Below are 10,088 nucleotides of genomic sequence, written 5' to 3'. Positions count from 1 at the left end.
GCTGCCACCGCTACATGCTCTGTGCAGTCTTTAGTGCAGTTCTGAGCATCACTGTCCATGTGAGAGGGATCTGGGGTGGTCCCCATGCCACTGGGGAGCTGGCACAGAGCTAAGACCCAAGACGTCCCCTGACACCAAGGAAGAGGGGCTGGGCCTAGTCTCATCCCCGAGTCAGGTGCCGGGCTTCCCCAGTGACCATCAGTGACCCAGACCTCATGGCAATGACACTCTGATCTCTGGAAGCTGAGAAGCAGCAGAACGGACGCTAAGCAGAAGGTGCGAGGTCTCCATCCAGGGCCACACTCTCTGGGCCTTTGTTTTCCAAGCTCTAGAATGAACGATGGAGAGAGATGGGCTCGCAGGTCCCCTCCTTGTCCCTGACTCTGACACACGCTTACTCCTCACTCGCTCAGCAGGTGGTGGTCCCCTGCCTGCTGTGTGCCCAGCCCTCCACTCACAGCTGTACCTGGACGCTTGGCATCCCCTCTTTCAAACGGAGCCACACACGGGCCCACCTGGCCCGCCCTTGGGCAGGCCTGTCTGGTTCTGCACAGAGGAGCCTGCCTGCAGATCTGCGTGGGCCTACTTCGCTTTAAGTCACCTCGAAAGCTGACTCTGGGTGAGAGCTTGACAGGTAAGGTGTGTTTTCCTACTGGAAAAACCAGCAGGGCAATAGCTCAAGGCAACCCTATAGAAGTTATGTAGGACCAGAGGTTGAATAGGCCCTAACAGATGGGTTGAGAAGCTTCCACATGCAGTTGGCAGCACAAGGGGCCCTGATGGGTCCTGAGAACCTCCGCAGAGCAGAACCTCAGCCCAGCAGGGTTCTGCCTGGCTCGCTGGGGCCAAGCAGCTGCAGAAGCAGCCCTCACCCCTAACTGACTCACCCTCTTCCAATCCACGCATGTGCAAGACAGGGTTGAAGGTGTGCAGCAGAGCTGAGTCCATTCACTGGTTTAGCAATCCAGTGGTTTAAGATAAGTATGAAAAGAACAAGGAGCTCAGAATGGGCAAAGAAATTTCCAGAAGGCAGGCAAATGCCTAGGAAGCACTTGAAAAGGGGCTTTACCTCTAGGATCATCAAGAGACCAACATGTGAAAACGAAGTCGGAACGCGGGGTATGGAGGGCAGGGGCAGACAGGCTTTCCCTGCCCCGCTGACAGGCCTCAAAAGGGGTCAGCTTTTTGGAGTCCAACCTGGTATTGCTGGCATGGCAGTTAATCACCCAGGAATTTGAGGGTGTTCCCCGGTGGCCATCCAGTGTTGCCACTGCAGCAGCTCGGGTCCCTGCTGGGGTACGGGTTCGACGCTTGGTCCAGGAACTTCTGCAGGCCAAGAGGGTGGCCAACAACATCATCTAGGAGTATTTTCCTGACATAAAAAATCCACAGTGTGTTTGCCTCAGGTGGGCTGTTGACACCAGAAAACGCCTCTTCCTCCCCAAAAGTTAAAGCCCCAACAAAGAGGCTCAGCCGGCTACATTCGAAGCCAGGCACTCAATGAAATGCGACGCAGTCCTGTGAAATGCTGGCATCGTCCACATTTTCTGACCGAGGAAGGCGTCTCTATTCCAGTACTGAGCGGAAAAATTACAGAGCAGCACACGACAAAGATCCCATTTACTCGAAATTGCTCCGACAAGGGGGTGTGAGGGGGCTGCGCACGTGAGACGCTGCAGAGGACGCGGCCGCGGACGCAGCCGCAGCGTTACCCTCTGCAGGGAGAACTGGGCGGATCTTCATTTTCTTCTTTATGCTTTCCTGAGTGGTTTGAATTCTTTACAATGATCATGTATCATTTTTATAATCAGAAAAAGTACAATAAAAATGGGTTCCATGTGAAGAAGAAAGTGAATTCAATAAGGCCCAAAGAATCAGGCCCTGGCGGTGCCTGGGAGGAAATGGGCGCCACGTCCTGCAGAGCAAGGACCTGGCGAGGGCGCTCATGCTCATGCCTGCCCCTGCAGCCTCAGAACTTCCACTGCTGCTCTGCAGCCCACTGATGCCCCGCGCTGCTGCCAGGGTGCCACCGGGCCCAGATGCAGGCCCCCTGCTCTCCCCCAGGGCCCCATGAGGACTCTGCCGCCCAGAGGGACACAGGCACGGGCCTTTGACATGGAGGATGAGTGGATAAGGGGCATTCCTGGAGGCATCACTTGGGGTAACCACAGAGTGAGCAGCCAGAAGCCCAACTCCAAGGCCAAGGCTTCTGGAGCCAAACCGTCCAGCCACACATCAGTAAGCAAGGAACTCCGCCTCCTCCGGCGCCAGGAGATCACGCTGAGGGACCCAAGAGTGAAGGCCGAGCATGGTATGTGGTCCGGGCCTGGACATCACGATCAGGGCGGATAGGATGGGCACTGTCATTATTAGGTGCGAGGTTCCTGCCCTTGAGGAAGTCAGGGCTCCATCTGGAGACAAACTCTAGCTTCCCGGGGCCCTGACATTGGCCATCAGGGAGCTGGACTGGGCTGGGCAGAGGCTTGGGATGCTGGCAGGTCAGCTGGGAGGGCAGCGTCACAGCAACTCCGCACACCCTCCCCTGAGCTTTCAAACAGAGGCAGAGGACCTACTATGTGCCGGACACTTTCGCACTCACCTCCCCTGGGCCTCGCCACAGCCTGGAATGGGATTGGCACCTTCCTTTCAGATGAGTGACAGCTGAAGTCACAGGCCAATAAGCACAGAGGCAGGAGCTCAACCCAGACAGACACCGGGTCCCAAGTCTCAGAGCAGACAGATGGGAGCCACCCTGAACCCCCAGGACGCCGACCCGAGAACCTTCACTCCCAGATGTTTCCCCACCCACAGTGAGCCTGGGACAGTTCGTCATTTCTGGGACACAGATTGGGTGAACTTGTCCCCCAGGGGCTCCCCAGGTTGCTGTCAAGTCCTGGGGGAGAGGACGCCTCGCATTTCGAAAGCACTCCCGACCTTTGGAGTTGCTGAGCTCGGAGCCACCAGGCACTCATTTTAAAGCCCGGCTAGTTCATGAGGATGAAGGGGCCAGAGGCCCCCGGGTGTCTTCCCTGGCGCTTGCCCGCCCGGCGCACGATGCAAGGAGGTACATCGGTAACGACCTGCTCCGGTGTGGGGGGCCAGGACCCCAGCAGAAGTTCACCAGTGGCCTAGTGATTAAGGACTTGGCACGGTCACTGCTGTGGCTCAGGTTCAGTCCCTGTCCCAGGAATTTCTGCGTGCAGCGGGCGAGGCCAGAAAAGAAAGAGTATTGTACACGCATCGATTTCCTGGCTCTGGTCATGCATTGTGGTTACCTAAAGGCCATCCCTGGGGAAGGCAGGACGAAGTTTCCAGAACTCTCTGTACTGTTTTCATAACTTCTTAGGAGTCTAAAGTTATTTCATAATGAAAGGTTTTAGAAAACACATGCAGCCTCTGAATGAGCAGCGTCATCTCTTATCTGGTCACCCTGCGACTCTCCCCATGGCCTCTGTCGCAGGGAGGACAGAGGCCCCAGGTGTTGAGAGCCAGCAGGCCCCTGCGACCCACCCACCTGCCATTCCCTTCTCCCCGCCACCTCATCCCATCCGCCCAGCCACACGCTGCCCCCCCCCCCCGCCCCGCCCGGGTCTTCCACCGTCAGGACACTCTCGCCTCCCTACTCTCCTGTTCCCACCACCTCAGCCTCCTCCTCCATCGGGCCGCAGAGGTCCCCTCCCCCAGCCCCTCCTCTACAGGGCCCCATCCAGGTCTGACCGGGGAGGGACCAAAGGGCCTTTCCAGAACGAGGGACACTGACGTTCTGCACCCTGGTGAGCAGGCTGGCGAGCTGGGCATACGCGCGGGCTAAAGCTCACCAAAGGAAACATGTTTGAGCTCTGTGTTCTACCCTGTGTAATTATGGCTGATTGAAAACATAACCACAGAATTCAGAACCCTCTGTTGTGACTAGTTCATCTTCCTGTTTGTTTTCTTCATGGCACTGGTCACAATGGGTAGTCATCTTTTCATTGTTGTGTTTATTGTCTGTTCTATCTCACGCACGCACGCGCGCGCACACACACACACACACACACACACACACGCAGGCACACGCGTGTGCACACGCACACACACACACACACACAGAGTTGTAAACCCACCACGGCAGCAGAGGCAGAGCCTCCAGGACAGCAAGAACCAGGTCTGGCCAGTTCACACTGAGTGCCCAACATCTAGCTGGGCGTCGGGCTGGATATCGTGAATAAAGTCTGCCAGCCTCGTCTCACTGCACAGTGAGCTGAGCAAGAAGGGTTTCTGGTCTTCTCCGCTCTGTGCCTTCCCCAAACCCTCTCCTTTTGTCTCATCCAGAAGATCAGTCCAAATTCAGAAAACTTCAACTGATAGATTGACTCGCTTGTCTGATGAATACTCAAAACTACGGCTGCACCTGCAGCATATGGAAGTTCCTGGGCTAGATACTGAATCAGAACTGCAGCTGCCAACCTTCACCACGGCCACAGCAACGCCAGATCAGAGCTGCATCTGTGAACTACGCCGCTGCTTGTGGCAATGCCGGATCCTTAACCCACTGAGCAAGGCCAGGGATTGAACCCGCATCCTCACAGACACTGTGTCAGGTCCTTAACCTGCTGAACCACAACGGGAACTCCAGTTTGATGTCTATGTACTGAGTATAGAGAGGCACCATGACCAGAACAGCTAAGGCCTTCATACCAGAGGGGTGACAGGTGCTAAACACGAGACCTCACTGGTCATGACGTGCAATCCAAGGCCCTTCTCAGTAGAATTTGCTGGAAAAGCAGAGCTATGAGGGTGGAGCTTCTCAAGCTTGGATGTGCCTGAATCACCTGGGACTCCCCTTAAAGAGCACAATCTGGGGGAGTTCCCTAGTGGTTCGGGGGTTAAGGACCTGGCATTATCGCTGCTGTGGCACAGGTCCAATCCCGGGCCCCGGAACATCCATGTGCCATGGACAGGGCTAAAAAAAAGCAGAGCCTGGGCAGAGTTGAGGTTGAGAATCCACCACTCTTGGCAGGACAGGCATTTAGGATGAACTCATCTGCAAGCAATGGCAGCCAGCACCTCAAAACGGCTGAACTGATAAGAACATTCTTTGTTCTCCTATTACAAGAGGTCCTACGGCAGGGCAGGGCCGGGGGTGGAATGTGGGGGTCCTAGTGGGGACCCAAGTCTGTTCCTTCTCTCTAATCTTGCATCCCTCAGTGCGAGCTCTGTCCTCAGGCTGTCACAGTCCCAGGATGGCCAACTCCAGCCCGGGCATTTCATCCAGTCCTGACCACATCTGGCCAAAGACAAGAGCCTGGATCCTCTCTTTTAGAGAAGACTCTTCTGGAAGCCCCCGGGGAGGTGTCTTCTAGCACCCACTGGCCGGACTGAGACGCTTGCTCCCCGCCCCACCTCCACCAAAGACAGCCCCGTCAGAGGTTTGGGACTGTCAGAGCTGAGGGGCTCTGATGAGAACATCAGCCCTGAGTGGGGACGGGGCCATCCTCCCTGAACACACCCCCGACCACGGGGGAGGGCGGGTGCCCACACCAAGGAGCAGGGCCTCCAAGGGCGCGGCGTACTGGCCGCAGTGGGGCTGGCCTCCTTCCTGGGGCAGGGGGAAGCTCGGGTCCGGAGAGAGGAAGCCTGACCCGTGCCCCGTCCTCTGACCCCAAGTCCAGCGTCACCCCCTCCTCCTTGCCCAGGGGCGGCGGCGGTGGGGGGGGGAGCCCAGGGAAAAAAGCGACAGTCGGGACATGCTGGACCCAGGGAGCTCTCCGACAGCATGGCTGCACTTTGGCCTGGGTGCCTCTGCCGCCCCAGCCAAGGTTTTAGAGTCAATAAAGCCAGATCAACTGCTACTCGTGAGGGTGGAGGCTGAGTTATCGCAGAACTTGGATTGCTAGCCCCGAGACAGACGGCAAGTTGGGGACACAAAAACAAACCCTACTGGGGGACATTGCCAAGGGACAAAAGAGGCGATAGCTTTATTCAAAAATGGGATCTGTACCCAGCTGTGCTTCCCGCCCACCTATCTTAACAGGAGGCCAGATGAGGCCACCAACACAGCAGCTATTTTTCTTTGCCAAAGGGGCCTGAGCAATGGCCCTGGGGGCTGACGTTAGAGAACACGCGCAGACAGCCCTGTGTCTGCCTCCTCCTCAGAACTTCATGAAAAGAAACAGCCATAGGAAGAAAGCATATTGCCCCTGAGCTGTGGGCTGATCACTGGACGCTGCCACCAACACGACTCACTCGGCACCACACGCCCGCTCTCACACCTGCCCCTGAGCCCATGCTACTGACCGGCACCAGGGAAAGGACAAAGCTCTTTGTGCCCTGGCCAAGCCAGTGCGACCTCCACACCCCCCTGGGCACCCACTTCAAAGATGCTTTGCAGAGGAGTTCCCTGGTGGCTCAGCGGGCTAAGGACCTGGTGTTGTCACTGGAGCAGCTCAGATCACTGCTGTGGCATAGGCTCGATCCTTGGTCCAGGAACTGCCTCGTGCCAGAGGCGTGGCCAAAAAAAAAGACGCTTTGCAGAATTTCTTAACCTGGTTTCTGTTCTGTGAATGAGAAGCCTGGTCAGAACCCAGAGGTGCTGTGTTGAACAAATGCCCAGATCAGAGACACACAGGGAAAACAAGCCCCTCTGCTGCTTGCTGACACCAGCACACATGGGAAGACCACAGACCACCGCCCACTGCCCCCCAGGAACCAATGGTAGCCCACCTGGTCCTTGTGTTGGCCCTGTTACTGAACCCCTTCACACGACTGCCTTGTAGCCTGTCCCCTCCCTGCTGGAGCTTGTCAAACCCAAGGGCTGCTGACTGGCTCTGCATACCCCACTTCCCCAGACACTGTCAGCTCTTCCTCTCCATCACCCAGGCCGTGCACCCCACCCCAAAGTTCTTAGCTGGAGTTGTTTAGGAAAGGCAGGCTGTTCTGGTCTGAAATCCACCTCTGAATGTGCGAGTGGTATTTACCCAACAATTAGCTGCTATGCAAAAGATTTCCACACACGGCTGGCGATTTTCTCTTGGAAACAGATGCCCCAAACGTCCCCCCCGCCATACTCTGTGTTAGACCCCACATCTGGGCCATCTGTGTGATGCACCCCCTGGGAGGGAAGGCCCCTGTGGGGGAAGGAGATGCAGGCTAGGGACGGGGGCGGGGGGGGGGGGTGTTCAGCCCCAGAGCAGGAGGAAATTCCTGGGGACTTGGGGCAATTTCCCCCTTGACAAAGTCAAACAAAATGAAGCTCGGTGACCCTTCCTGTCGCCTGGCTAGGCTGCTATGAGAGGAAGCGAAAGCTGTGGCTGCCCTGAAAACTGTGAGGTGTGACATCCAACTGTCAGTTACAGAAAATGATAGTAGGTGTCTTCCAAGTCACCATCAAGCCTCCCTGAGAAAATTCTGGACCCAGCTGGGCCTCCCCAGCATTACTTTGATGACTCTGAAGAGAAGAGGCAGAGCGACATGATAATAGCAAAAATAACAGCCAGCACATTTGGGAGGATGCTGGGCTAAGTGCCCCTCATGCATTAGCTCCCTGAGTTCTCGCCACTTCTGAGGTGGATGCGATTCCAGTTCCCACCTTGCAGGGCAGCTCTGGGAGGTCGGCTGGCTGGTGCAGTGTCACGCAGCTGGCCAACAGCACCAGGGCGTGCCCCAGGGCTGGCTGACTCCAGGGCCAGCCACTTAGCCGCGACACGAGACCAAATTTCCAACATCACGGGGACCTTCAGGTTTCCCTCGGTGCGGGAGAGGATGAGGAAGGGGCCAGATGCTCTAAGACCCCCTCCTGCCTGGGCAAAGCGCTCATTCTGGGAATGAAACTCAGTTGAGAGCAAATCACAAACTCTTCAAGGCAGCACTTAGTGGCTGGGCTTCACGCTGCTACCTGGCTGTGCAATTTCCCTCTGCTGCGGGGACAGGCCATGGAAAGAGAAGTTTCCTTCTGCTCACTCTACAGCCCCCAATTCAGGCAATGCTTGCTCCTAACAGCCTAAGACTACATGGGGGCAAGCTGTTGCTGGGGTGGGGGGAAGCATTTTTACGCTAATTTCTCCCCTTCCTCCTGATTCTTCTATTTTTTAATAGCCTTGCACCTCACCAGACTCGATATTCAAACCCGTTGTCAAGGCAACCCTAGGTTTCTCTCTTTGCACTCTCACGTCTCAATGGAGGTATCCATAGCAACAGGAATACCTTACATTTTCAAAGTCAGTGACCTCCCAAAGCTTTGTGGGACTGGTGGAGATAAATTACGTTTAGACAACTTTTTAAGCACTGCAACCCATTTAGTACCTAACAAGCCTAACCAACGGCATCTGTAACAGTCAGCTTTTGCTGAGTAACAAAGAGCTCCCAAATTTAGTATCTTAAAACACAAAGCATTTATGATGTCTCTAAAAGTCAGCTGGGTGGATCTTTCAGTCCCAGCCAGGCACACTCAAACACCTATCATAAGCTACAGGTGGGGATACAGCCCAGCTCACCTTGACTGAACATTTCCACATATATGAGGGTCATCTGGCCATAGACTGGAACAAGACATGACCTTAACTGGGAAAGTCAGTCTCTCATCCTTCAGAAGCCCAGGCTTTTTCATGTGGGGGCAGCAGGCTTCTGGGTGGAGAAAGTGAGACACTGAGAGGGAGAGAGACACAGAGAGAGAAAGAATATGAACGACAAGGGGGAGGGGAAGGCTGGAGAATTGTGGCCATTTTTGCAAACAATCCACCACATTTCCCCACACTTCCTATGGAAAACTTCAGGCACGACGTACATGCAAACCACGTTTCTATGGCCAAGAAGGGGTCTTAGCACAGAGGGAACTGAACCCTCGGGATCCTCAAATCTCCCCAGCTCCGTCTAGAGAGAGTCCTGGACTCCCTCGCTCCCACGATGGTTCAGATTCCAGCTATACCACTGCTTCCATCTGTGCATGTGAACCAGCTCTCTTGACCCACAGGGGCAGAGAACACAGAAGGTCTCCAGCAGGAGAGAGAGATGCTGTCTGCAGAAAAAGGACCATGCGTGTTGCACAGCCCAAGTCAACAGATGACTAGGGAAGCTCTCACTCAACTATCAGCCAAGAAGCAGGAATAGAGTGGGTTCTTATCAGGTGAACCCTCCCCTACCTGTGAACGTGGGGCAGGTCTCAGAATACGCACACGGAGGTATATGGAAGGACTGGCCAACAGGAACCTGCCGTGCAGCATAGGGAACGCTACCCAATGTTCTGAGATCATCTACACGGGAAAAGAATCTGAAAGAGAATGGGTGTCTGTCCATGTGCCACTGAATCACTCTGCTGTGCAGCCGAAATGATCACAACTTGTACATCAACTACGCTTCAATAACACTTTTAAAAACGAAAACCAAAACCAACAAACAAAAAACACCAGTCTTAAAAACTAACTCAGAAAACTTAGCTGGCCTCATCTTAGAACGGGAAGGCAGGAGAAGCTGCTTCTCTCCTGAGGCTGATGCAGGTGTTTAGGAAAGGAAGTAGTAAAAAAAGACGGTGAAAAAGAAATTGTTTGGAACCCCTTGGGCAGCCTGATGTTTTCCACCGAGAGCATGAAAACTCTCCTCTCTGTCCGGGGCTCCGGCAGGGAAGAGGCAGTAAATGGCTGAGCCAGAAGCCCAGACAGACCCCCCTGTCCCGCATCCCCTCAGCAGCAAGGAGAGAATTAACCTGCTTCCCCGAAGAGGAATCTGCTGCCGCCTCTCCTGTCCATGCCCTGTCACCCAGCTCCCACTCCGTTTGTTCTCTGTGAGTCAGTGAAACAAATTATTCTCCACCATTTGGCTTTCAAAAAGCAGAAGAACAGTGTCTCGGTTCAGAATGAGCCGTGCCCTCTGCTGAAAGGTCCCCTCTCCAGCCACTCTTCTGCGTTAATTCCCTGGTGATTCATGTACTTTAAAATTCCCGCTTTCCTCCCACTCTTGGAAATGTCAGGAGCACCACGTCTCCACATAATCAATTCCCTTATCCCCAGGTTGAAAACCCATTTTTTAAAAAGGTGGTTGTTTCAAACAGCAGCCTAAAAGAATGTCGCCCTGTGAAGTCATGACAGTCTGGAAAGGGAAAAAGTCAAAGCCAAGAG

Source organism: Sus scrofa, chromosome 17, assembly GCF_000003025.6.
Source record: "Sus scrofa isolate TJ Tabasco breed Duroc chromosome 17, Sscrofa11.1, whole genome shotgun sequence".
Taxonomy (NCBI): domain Eukaryota; kingdom Metazoa; phylum Chordata; class Mammalia; order Artiodactyla; family Suidae; genus Sus; species Sus scrofa.
The sequence above is the reverse complement of the archived record's forward strand: the minus strand, read 5'-3'. Positions refer to the sequence as shown.